Source organism: Cyanistes caeruleus, chromosome 1, assembly GCF_971803275.1.
Source record: "Cyanistes caeruleus chromosome 1, bCyaCae1.hap1.1, whole genome shotgun sequence".
Lineage (NCBI taxonomy): Eukaryota > Metazoa > Chordata > Aves > Passeriformes > Paridae > Cyanistes > Cyanistes caeruleus.
This window is the reverse complement of record NC_141701.1, coordinates 146,191,356-146,203,805: the sequence shown is the minus strand read 5'-3', so window position 1 is coordinate 146,203,805 and position 12,450 is coordinate 146,191,356. Positions and strand designations below refer to the sequence as shown.

At 40.2% G+C, this 12,450-nt stretch overlaps 1 long non-coding RNA gene across 2 annotated transcripts in view; it reads left to right on the top strand.

Annotated features, from left to right (window-relative positions):
• The window catches only part of LOC111925496 (uncharacterized), a 43,746-nt gene extending 31,503 nt beyond the window's left edge, over window positions 1–12,243 (top strand). For both annotated transcript variants that reach the window (XR_015279790.1, XR_015279791.1), the window contains exons 4-5: window positions 6,746–6,928; window positions 7,402–12,243. This is a non-coding gene — a long non-coding RNA (uncharacterized LOC111925496). The remainder of the gene's footprint in view (window positions 1–6,745; window positions 6,929–7,401) is intronic.
• Window positions 12,244–12,450: the final 207 nt, after the last annotated feature.

Here is a 12,450-nt window from a genome sequence, read left to right as displayed (position 1 = left end):
GCTTATATCCATCACCCACCCTGTGTGTGTGATTCACACACAGGAGCCAAAGGACACACAGATACAAAACCTTGTGCCCTGACATCCCTGTCTCCTTGCACAACTGCGGATGGACCCTGTGCATCCCACAGGTTCACACCTGGGAGCTGGAAGCAAGCTCCCCAGAATGGACTGAGGTCATACCAGACTTTTGGCTGGGCTATTGTTCAGTTCATAGATTTACTGTCCTCTTTTGGTTGCTTACTAGGTGCCACAGCGTGAGCAGATCCAGAAGTGAAGGCTCTCCCTAGAAAAGTGAAGTGATGGCTGGTTTGAAGTCAGCACTCAAACAGGTGTATGAAGAGAAAGGTAGGACAGAGGACTACCAGCTATCAGGAAAGCTGAGTATAATCCTGGCACAATCCTATAACTCACAGAGCACATTAGGTGCTGAAATTCTTATTCCTCATTTTCTTGACAAATGATGCAACAAGAGCAGAAAATGGCTAATATGAATCTTGTCTCAAGCCTGTGATTACAGCGGTAATAAGGAATGATATAAACTTAACTCGTTCCTGTTACAGGGTGCTAAGGAGAGTGAATTGCATGTCAGGAGCAGTGTGCAGCCAGAACAGAAACTGGCTGTGAAATAACTTTAATAACCCTTTTTCATGATTTTTGAATTCTGTTAACATGTGGAGTTCTTGTTTGATACTCAAGGCGACAGAAAACAAATGTTTCTTAGCTGTACCTCTTGACCATCAAAGACAATTTTATTTAAAGGAAGGATATTCTGTGAGGATTTCAGGCTCACAGAATGGTTTGGGTTGGAAGAAAACCCTAAAGGTCATGTAGTCCAACCCCTCTGAAATGAACAGGGACACCTTGAACTACATTAGATGGCTCAGAGCCTCATTCAGCCTAACCTCAAATGTTTGCAGGGATCATTCACCACATCTCTGGACAGCCTGTTCCTGTGTTTCACTGAAGAAATCAAATTTTAAAAAAATTCTTCCTTATATCTAGTCTGAATCTACCCATGCAGGGCATGAAACACTTCACAAATGCCATCTTCTAGCCAGACTCTGTGTGGGTTTGCTTTACTTGAACATGAAATCTTGCAGAAAACATAATACATAATACAGAAATCATGGCAAAAGGAGAGGCTTCAGTTCCTGGAAATCTCTATTTACTTATCTGGATTTTGATCCCTTTCTATATTTTCTAACTAAACTGTCATTAAATTACTAAGCTCTGATAAACCAAATAACTGGTCTAGCCCTTTAGTTTTCTTTCAGGCAGCAATAATGTATCTCAGTGTTTTAGGAGGGGGCACAATCTTTCCAAGCCACTGTTTTGCAGCCCTCTGGGGCAGCACTCTGCTGAGCTGCCAATTCATGGATTATCAGATGCCTTCCCCTTTCACTTCCTTGTGTCAAAAGGCTTCTCTCAAAAGCTTGATTCCTTTAATAGTCTTATCTTCATCTCTTCTTAGTGACCATGATTGAAATGATCCTTTCTGGAACATAATAACTTGGCTTAGGACTGTCCATTTTACCAAATTCTTGCCATTTTAAACTATGAAAACAATTTTCTTCATTTATTTTGTTTTTGACATCTCTGTTCTTTTGGTACTTCAGTGTTTCTTTAATGCCTCCATTTATTTTTGGCCAAATGAGAACTGTCTCATTTTGTTGGGATTTTCTGATTCTGATGTTCATTCTGACATTTTTCTTTGTAGAAAGTGTAGAAGATGTGGGGTTTTTTTAAGCACTGAAAGCCAGACAACAGTGTTAGAATTTTGATATCAGAAGCATGCACACAGACTGATTCTCTTCTATTTGCAATGTTTCTTCTTCAGTGATCTGTTTCTAGTTCATCTGCAGACTTGCAGATTCAATGCAAAGCTTTTTATCATGTTTGCATGCAGGTTTACTGCTGGTTTCAGATCATTAGCTGCTCTTGAAAGTGTTTGTGGTATTACTAATGGGGCCCAAGCTGAACCTTAGTTGTGATTAAGTACTTCCATATTTGCAAAATCCTCTTTGGTATTATCTGTTAGTTTCTCTTTTGGGTCTTACAGCCAGTGCTCACTGATTGGTTTCTGCTTTGAAACTGCAACTCCAGGGGAGGCTTGAAAATGTTATTCATAGATACTTGCTTGGGTCAATATAGCAAGTGCACCATCTATTTCACTTTGTGTACACATCTTCAAGTAGCTCCCAAACCTGTGGGTGTGTAAGAGGCTCATAAACAGCTCTGTGATTCTGCAGCAGATCTGCTCCCAGCCCTCCCTGCTGCTTCTGTAAAGAGAGTTTGATTAATTTCAACAGGTCAAAAGTTGGTGTTTTCTGTTGATGCCAAAAGGTTTTTCTTTTTGGGCTCCTCTTGTGCTGTAGCCTCCATGGCAGTTTGCTAATCTAGCACAGGTTCTGTGGGCTTTGCAGGGGGCTTACATTTTTCTTCTGATTTTTGAACCATTTTATATTGGAGTCTTGGTACATGCTATATTACTTGAAAAAGAGGTCATGGGGCAGGGCTTTTTTGCACTTTAAAATAATATGGCTCTTGCTTGAGACTAAAGTCTGGTCTTTTATGGCTTCAGACCATTTGCTTCAGTCATTCTTAGTGTTTGCTGCAGCTCATATTCCCAGGCCATCAGCATGCCCTTTCACATTTTCAGATGAATTGTCTGGCTTGCTGTCCAGTGAAATTTTTATACATATCCCTGTACAATATTTAAATTCTACTTTATTGTCATAAGGTGGAAACAGAAGTAAGAATTTCAGCTCTGCTCATAAATTTAGCACCCTGCTTTACCAGTTTCCTCTGTCATGGCACAGAAGGTGCAAAAGTGTCATTTTGGATCCTTTGCTATATCCCATGGCATTGCCATGAGGAAGGAGAATACTCAGCTTCTTGTGTCATTAAACTTGACACTTCTGCATAATTTTGACCAGCTGCATCTCAGAACCAAAAATTGCGTAATCCAAGATAATGGCCCATTTTCTTCCAAGGTGAAGAAAATGGTTCCTGCTGCAACAGAAAATGTAGAGAAAATGTACAAGAAGGCCTCCTCCCTCTGATGGTGTTGTGCAGGTAAACCCAGGCTATCCACATGTGACACTTTTCCAGCCTGCCTTCAAAAACTCCTGTATCAGGAAGGTTCAGTAGTTTCTCTAGGGGTATGAAAAACAATTTTGTAATTCTGATATAACATTACCTTTTTCCTTGCTTTATTGGTAATCAAGGAGAAAGCAGATCCATTAATTGGGTTTTTCTCTGAATGTTGTTTCCTGCTTTTGTATGGCAGATACCATGTGCTCTGTATCTTTTCTGAACTCCTGTGATTTTACTGGCGCATGTTGTTTAGTCATATTTTTATTTTGGGCATATTTTATTTTGGCATATTTTATTTTGGTGAAATTTAGTGGTTCCAACTGTGTTAATTGGGTCATTTTTTAAAACTATACTTACTGCTCTGTGTCTATCTTGTGACTGGAATGCTATTTAATGAACAGGATCTCTTAAGAAAAATTATCAAAAATTCTTCACTGTGTTTAAAACACACATCTCACTGACTTTTTGGTGCACTGGAGCATAAGTTTTACACATCATCACAGCTTTTTTCCCCACTGCCTGTGCAGTTGCCTGAATTTGTTTTCTGTAGTATTTTTTCCTGTGGTCATGCTGATTGCTGTGTTAAGGCATTGCTTCCTGCTTGCCACCATTTGCAAAATTCATCTCTGTTGCAGTTGCTTCCCAATTTTGCTTACAGATTCTTATCAATATATCTTCTTGGCCTTCCTCTAGGATTCTGTGTAGCTATTTCTTTTAGTGTTTGATATATGCCCATCTGTATATATCTTGACTACAGTGGAGTGAAATCCATCCCTAGAGCTCACAGACTTGCTTTTTAATAGTTACAACCTGTCTGGTTTTTAATAAGAAAGTCTTTTATGACCCCATCTTCAGAGGAAAGGGCCCTTAAATTTGCCTCTTCATTTTGTCTCTTTCTCATTGCAGTTTTTAATAAGTAATGGACAGTGCTCTAGACTTGCTGTGATTTTGTAAATGCATTTCCATCTTCGCTGAGTTTTTGTATTAATGTTCACAAAATACGCAGCATTTAGGATGAAGGAAAAAAAGAGTGTGGGAGACTTTCTTCAAACAACAGTCAGAAACCTCATGTTCACAAGCCTTGAACCTCATGGTGAACTTAAGACACCATGATATGTGCTGGAAAGGCCCAGCAGGACAGGCAGTGCAGCAAGGTTCTGATGACAGCACTGATCAGAGCTTCTTGACACAGGTGATTGAGAAGCTGATGAGTGGGGAGACACAGCTGAACCTCATGTTTTCATTGCATGTGAAGTTTGGAAGAAACCTTGATGACACCGACTGCATGAAGGAAAAAGGATTATGAAAGGAGGCCATAAAGCAAGATCACAGCCCCAGACTTCAGCAGAACAGACTTTGAGTCTTCAGGGACCTGGGCCTTGTTCTGTCCAGTTTGAAAATCTCCAAAGCCAGTGATTCTCTGAGCATCATTTTCTCTGTGAATATCTTTTCCCCTCTTCCATTGTCCTGTCTTCTGTCTTTTTAGGTACAAATGCTGGATCATCCTGTCTCTGTCCAGCTGTTAAACTCGTTTCACTGAAATGTTGAAGTCAATTGATCTGCTATGGTCAGTCATGTACACACAGCTTTCTGTGTTTCACTCACCTGTTCTGGTTTCCTGTCTTGTGGGGTCTTATTCCCTTCAGTGAACATTTCAGTACTGCAGGTCAAAGTGGTCATAAGGCTGCTGAGAAGGGGCAAGGATGAGAGAAACAAGGGCACAGCTGGTGCTATTTTCAGTCTGTTCAGTCTGAGATCAGTGTACAGGGGGTGACAACACACATCTTGGAAATAAATGCAGGGTTCATACCTGTAGATCTTTGTTTTCCTCACCTATGAATAATGTTTGACAAGGGAATGAGCAAATATGGAGACCACTGAAGATCTTTGACTTGGAACTAATCGGTTCAGAAGTAGCATGAAAGATGGTGACATAAAAACCAGGCTGGGTTGTTCTTCACAAAGTCATAGGAGTGGAGAGCACTCACTGTAATGCAAGAAGGATGATGAACAAGCACAAGGAGCTGTAAATCTTAATGCAAGTTCTTAGTTACCCATATCTGTTGCAAATAAAATATATTTCAGAGAGAGCTTGTTCAGCAAGTGCTTTGAATGTATTTCTGATGGACTTTGGTAAAGTTAATTAAGGTAAGTAGAATAGTGTGAACTTCAATTAAGTACTGACCGATAGAAAAAAACCCAAAACTGTTTTACAGTGTTTAGACAAAGATCATGTTAGCTGAGAATCATCATGTAATTATACATTTATAATTCACAAGACTTGAAGGAATATTAAGAAATGAAACAGTAACAATGGATTTCAAGTGGGAAGGCTTCAATACTCACAAAATTGGTAGGTGTTGCCTGGGAGGCAAGCCTGATGGAACAGGGAATTTAAGAAAGCTGGCAGTTCCTTACAGAAGAATATTAATAAGGCTCTCTCCTTGTGGAGGAGAGATAAGAAGTCAGTAAGAGATCAACTTGGCTAAATTATGAGCCTTTCATTGACTTCAAACAGAGGAGAAAAGGGTACAGAAAGTAGAAACTAGGTCATGTTAGTAAGAAGGAGAATAAAGACCTTGTGAGAGCTCTCAGTGACCTAATCAAAAAGGTTAAGACATGAAGTGAGATGAAATAGCAAGGCACATTACTTAGGAGAAGTCCAAACGTTGACACTTAATAGACAGAAGATTTGGAGAAGCCTAAACTGATGAATCTTTATTCTGTGCTGATCTTCACTCGCCAGCAGGTAGACAGCACTATTAATACCTGTGCAGAAAGGAGTGAAATGACAGCCAGAGCAGGAGAGCAAAACAGCAGAGGGAGTTCTCAAATTGATCATGTGAAGTTTTTCTGTAAAAGGAGTTTTAGCAGCCCTTAGCAACCTCTGGGAGTGTCTGGAGATGAGTGAGGTACCCAGTGGTTGTAGAATGTGAATGGATACCAGGGAAGGGTGGTCTACCCAGAAATAGACTGATTAGTTCTCTCAGAGAAACATAGCACACAAGAATTTCACCATGAAAGGAAGGATATAGTGAAGTCCTCCAAGGTTTCCTCAGGGATTGGCTGTGACTGGTGTTTTTGTTTGTGACCTGTACAATGGAGAGGATCCTGAGATGACAATCCCCCATCAGAGTGACACAGACCATAATTCAAAATGATCTTGACAGAATTGGAGGTATGACCTGAAAAATGAGAACATTATTTAATAGGGAATGATTACGCTTATGAAGGAATAATCAAGTAGATGACTACAGAACAAGAAGATAACACTCTGGACATTCTGAGATGGCTGAAGAGGCTGTAGAGAACTGCAAAATAGACAGAGATGAATGATGGCAAGCTCTGCAAAGTATTTAGTGTCACAGGGAATGTGTGAGCAGGAGCACAGGCTGCCCTGTGTTGTAATTACTTCTGTGTAGCAAAAGAATGGCCTTAGACGGAGAATTGCACCATTTTTAGTGCTGTCTTTCAAGACAGAGATGATCCATTCTCTAGCTGAGAACAGTTTGAAACATGACCTACAAGAAAATATTGAAAGAATTTGTCTTGTTCAAGCTAAAGAAAGAATGCTGATAAGAACATACTGTCTCCCTTATTTAATTTTCATATTACTTTTTACTTATTTTTTCCGTATTTTCTCTAGTTTAAGAAAAAACAAGAGTATCTTCTCTAAGTGCATTTTTGAAATGGAAGAAGGAGAAGACTTGACCTTCAGCAAGGAAGTTTCAATTTGAGCTGCAGAGACTCTGTCATTTGGGCTGACTTCATTGTCAAATATTCATCAGGAATGTCAGGAATGTCTTGGGCAGGGAGATGGGTGGACCAGGTAATGCCATTTTGGATTTCTCCCAACCTGATTTTCTGCAGTGTGAGTGAATGAGATTTTTATTTGCATTACTATTTGGAGGCAGTGACCCTTCTCCCTGCTAATGCTACCCTGGCCTGTGAGCAGAATGACATGAGGATGAGCAGGAATTCTGCTGGCAGCAATCACTTGTTCTTGTCCTGTCTTTACTTTCAGACCTCTAGTCACCAAAAAGAAGGATATTATCCACATGGCACTGATTTTTCACTTGATACAGACAGAGAGTGAAATTCATATTTAAACCTTTGATTGAAAACTGTTTATTTCTGTATGATGTGTAAATACCACATTATCACTTCACAACTGATGAGTGAGCAGAAAAATAAACATCTTTGTGCTCATTTGTTTGCAATACAGGCAAATCTGTTCACATTATGAAATGAAATAATTTTGCCAGCTTCTAAATATCTTTTTTTCATTTCCATTGTTTTCAGGCTTCAAAATGGAATTAGTCTGCAAGAACATGGTAGAAAGGCAAAATATAATTGCTGAAGAGAGAAATTGGCAAGGAGTTAAGACTTGTCTATCATTTGTCATCTATCAGTTGCAGAGGAGGAATAAATGACTCTTGTTAGACTCTGAGATGGTTTGTATTAAGACAGAGTTTATTGTGTTTAATGGCATTTGAACCTTCCATAAGACAATATGTTTCAGCCTTGTGTACTCTCAGTTTTAGAAAACAGTTGCAGATGGAATTTCCTAGAAATAAATGATGCTGTGGGTTGATTGATACATATGAACCCAAAGCCCCCAAAGACTGTCAGCTAAAAAAAAAACCACTGAGGAGTCAAAGACAAGAGTAAGACTTTTCTTCTTAATAAATCTGTTCTCATGAGCCATAAATAATTCTGATATCTAGGACGATTTTCTCAGGACAGAGAGCATCATGTTTTGGTGTTTGATATGGTTACACTTACATGTCATTTCTTCCTGTACATAAGAAGTAGCTGTACTGTGTTGAGGGATCTGGTTTTATGCTGTCAGAATGTGTAATCAATAGTTTTAAATATTCTATTTTTTTTTTTTTAACATGTGGGAAGTTATGTATAATGCAGCATGTGAGAATACCTTTAGCACTGCTGCTAATGAAAATCCATTTTCTTCAAATCTCAGGCTTTAATGAATGCAGGAATGTGTTATTCCTTGCAGACATTATTTTGAAGATTATCCCAGGTTATTAGATTTGATTAAAGGATTTTATGCTTGGCTTGCTTGAGAGCTGAGGATTAAGCAATAAGGAGCTTTCTCCTATGCTGTATCTTTGGGCTTATCATTTCAGTACCGCAGGGCTTTGATTACTTACCCAATTTTGTAAAACATACAGATTTTGTTAATTTACAGCTTTTCAGATCAGTCAGAGCTATTATGCCTGCTGGGTGATATCCTGCCTGACAAGCCCTATTACAGGCTAGGTTTGCTTCTGCTGGCTTGACCAATGTATGCCCTTTGTCAATACAGAGCACTCAGCCCTTGCGGGGATCTCAGTCCCTCCATACAGAGACTTCAGTGTCCTTGGGGATTGAACTTGCCTACTTGGTAGCAAAGTTTTGGTGCTCAGAAGCTTTTTTAAAACTTACATGGAGGACGTGAAGTTCTTCAGCTTCATTTAGAGACAAGGACAGCTACTAAGATGGTTCAGGGGATGCTTGTCTGGATTGTTTGTCTGCTCTACTGTAGAACTATCCCTGATCTGCCTTTGCACAAGACCAGGCTTCATCTGGTGCTTTTTTCTGGAGTCTTCGGAGGGAAAGGTGAGGAATCCAGATGCTCACTTCACTGTTACGATGGTTTACAGAGAACAAATGTGTTTTCATTCCATGGATGCTGCAGGCAGGGGATGAAGTGTGTGTCTGTATTGTCCCCTTCTGAAGGCAGTGCAGAGGTGATCAGAAGTGCTTGAGCAGGGTCAGAAGATAGCTGTGAATTACTCTCCTGAGGATAAAATCCCATTTTGCTCGTAGTTCTGCCTCCCATGCACCAGGAGTTAGGGCTGTAAGAAGTCTTCTCCACACCAGTGGGTGTGCCTGGCTGTTGTGCTGTGTTTGTGCTCACCCACAGCCTGTGCACTGGGGGTGTCCAGGTGGGAATGCTGTCACTCACATCCTCCAGCCAAACTTGGAGCAGTTCCAGCAGATGATCTGCTGCAGGTGCCTTTGTAGGCCATTCTTCCCATATACTCTCTCAAAGAGCAGGTCAGACTCAAGGATGTGGGGTTTTGGGGTTGGTCTTCAATACCAGTAGATGCACCTCATGTGGTCTTTGTTCATGGCAAAAGACTTTCCTTGTCCCTAAACAGCTGCCTGAAGGATACAGCTTTTGTTTCTAAAACATTCTGTTTTGCTGGTTCTTCAGCTCATTTCCAGTGTGGGATAAAGGACCTTGGAATTTAGAACAAAACCAAACCTCTGATTCTTCAACCCAGCTTCCCACAGGTGGATTGCTAGCAGAATGAGTCCAGGAGACTGCCCAGGCTACTTCTTGATATTTCAAGACCCTGCATGTGTATAGATTCCTCAGATGTTCTTTGAAATATGTGGGCTGGTGGTCACTTTAGTGTTAAATTTCAGTGTAGAGCAGCAGATAAATACAGTTGCTGAGCTCTCACAACCTCTAATGCATTGAATTGCTATTGCCCCATCTGACTTGATATTCCCCCTTTGGTCTATGATTTTGATTATTTTTTCCAGCCTTGACCTCTTTTCCATTATCAAAGAGCTGAAAGACAGACACCATTGTTTAATTCCCTGGGGTCAGTTCATAACTTATTCAGCATATTAATTGTGTGTTTCACCGTGCTTGGCTTATCTTCCTTCAAACAACTCATTTGCAGAGCTGCAGTTCAATCTGGTTCCTTTTGAAAGAAATTAACCTTAGATTGAGCAGAAATCACAGTCTGTAGCTGTTAACCCATGGGAGTTCAGGGAAAGCTCTGGACTGCACAGCCTTTGTCAACTTTTAATACGTAAGGTGGTCCAGGTGGTGATGTGACATAGAATTCAGTTACAGTAATTCCAGAGGAGAGGTATGAAAGGGAGCCAAGACATTTCTAATGCTGTTGATGATGAATATTCCTTTGCTTTCCTTACTTGCTGTTTCTTGGCAGGACCCCCCTTCTTTTTTACATATTGTCCTTGATAGAGGCATTTGGGCAGGTGGGATAATGCAAGGGTGAATGTCTCAGAATAGTCAGCTCAGCTAATTTCCTCTCAGTTGTCCCTTAGTAAGTTTGGCAGGTGTGGACCTGAGCAACCTTAGGGAACAGTAAAAAAATTCCAGTGACTAATAATTCAGAAACTCTTCCTGAATGAAACACACCATTTTAGTTTCTGTTTTGGTGTTTTAATCAATCAATTGAACTTAATAAAATCTGATCCATATTCAGACATTAAAAACCTTTCACCTAAATTAACTTTTGATAGAAGCATTTTATTAGTGTTCTTAGACCTCCAACGAGGAGTAACGATGGTAAATCATTAATATATATGCTGCCATTTTAAAATTTAAATCTGTGCCCTGATGTGTTTTACTGTTTTATAGCTATTATATGAAGCCCCTTGGGATGTTCTCATAAAAGGTGTCCCATAAATTTTATATAGCCTTGTACTGCATTATATTTTACTGCAATATTCCAGCTTTTCATAAAACCTCCAAGGCATCATTTTTTTTTTTTTTTTCCCCTGAAGGCCTCCATGAGAGAAAGACATCAAAATTTGTGTTGGCAATTTCCAGTGAAAACACCTACCATTTGCAATTGTCATCTCTGTTCTCATTGACATATTGCCTTCTGTCATTTTCAATGGAAAAAGCTTAGGTGTAAAAGATACAAATGGAGATGGATCTGTAGGAATAAGAGGGATCTATTTTATATGTACTTCTGTCTCTGATTACATACCAGTTGGTTTCTCTCTGCTTGTTTTACCATCCTGCTGAGCTTTCACAGGCTTTCCTGCAGTTTAGCTGTGGTAAAAACAGCCAGGGCCACATTCTACAGGGGACCAGGGATGCAGATGCTGGGTGGGGTCCATATGCTCCCAAGTCCTAATGATGGTCCCTAGGGATAAATAAATGAACCCTAACACAGAATCCAAGCTTAGGAATACTGCCCTGTGATCCCCATTGGTAGGAACAAAGAGAGAGATGATGATTTTGTCAGCCCTCTGGAGACTTGTAGGCCCTACAAAGGAGAGGTCTCCTGGATGGTAGCCTGAAATTCAGTACATGAGCTTAATTCCCATATATGCCACAACACACTGTCAATACATTGGCATGATATTAGAAGAGAGCAGGTTTTTAATGTTACTTTGGAGGCCTAAAGATGCAAAATTCCTCTTTGTGTGTGGGAATCTGAAATGTTCTGGGGTGCTTAAATTATTAAAATCTGGAGATGGGCATGTGGAGAAGACTCTGGGACAATGTCATCTCGCTCTCAGTGTGCAGTGCCCAAGGCTGTGGTGCCTGAAGGGAAGGGAAGGAGTCCTTCAGGAAAGCCATACTGCTGTTCCAGAAACAGCAGCTGCTCCAAACTCCAGTGAGAAGGGGTTGCAGAAACCCAGCAGCTCAAAATAGACTGTTGCAGACATTGGGGAATACAGAGGAACTTTCTTCACGCTGTGAATGTTCTTCAAAATCACATCAATTGTTTCTTAATGTGGAAATGATTTTGCTGCTACTGCTTTGCTCAAGGATTTACTTTAGTCCCTGCTTGAATTGCTTTGGGGCAGGCAGGAGGTACTTTCCATGTCTTTCAATTTCTTCAAGGGCCATCAATGCTTTTCCTTGAAGCCTTACTTGCAATGATTCTCAGTTATCAAATAAAATGCTCTCCTAGATTCCAAGTTAAGATAAGAAATACTTAAATTGGAATGCTTAAAGCAAAAGATAATTTCAGAAGGGTCCCATGAGTTTTCAGGCCCGTGATGTTTCTGAGCATTTGTCATCCTCTTCAGTTATTTTTGATGGGACTAGTGATGTGCCAACAAATTCTGCCTGTCCACAGATCTGACATCAGGGTTGCTGCCTCTGAGCAGATTGCTTGAGAGCTAATACCTCCTAACTTGTGCCTTGTGAATGATGCATGTATCTTCTACCCCCTTTGACCCCCACATCATCTATGGTCTAATTCAGAGTGAACTTAAGTGAGAAAAGGAAAGAAAATTTTGAAACATGGTCACTTCTTGTAATTTTGCCTACTGAGTTTTCCTCTTGGGATCTGGTTTTGTTCTTGTATTAGGTGTGCTGCTGGTCCAAATGCCTCTATAAGCCCATTTACTGTCTCACTCCTTGCTGTTTGATTCTGTTCATCATTATTATCCACCCTTGTCAGCAATTTTAATCACAGTGATGAAACCAGATTAGAACTATTTAAATATGCTAATATGGTGACAGGCAATTGAAGGGCTTCTTATAAATGACTGAAAATCAAGCATAGCTTCCTGTGCTTTGCTGCACCTTATTAGCTGTGATGTTTCTGCTTGTCAGAGAAG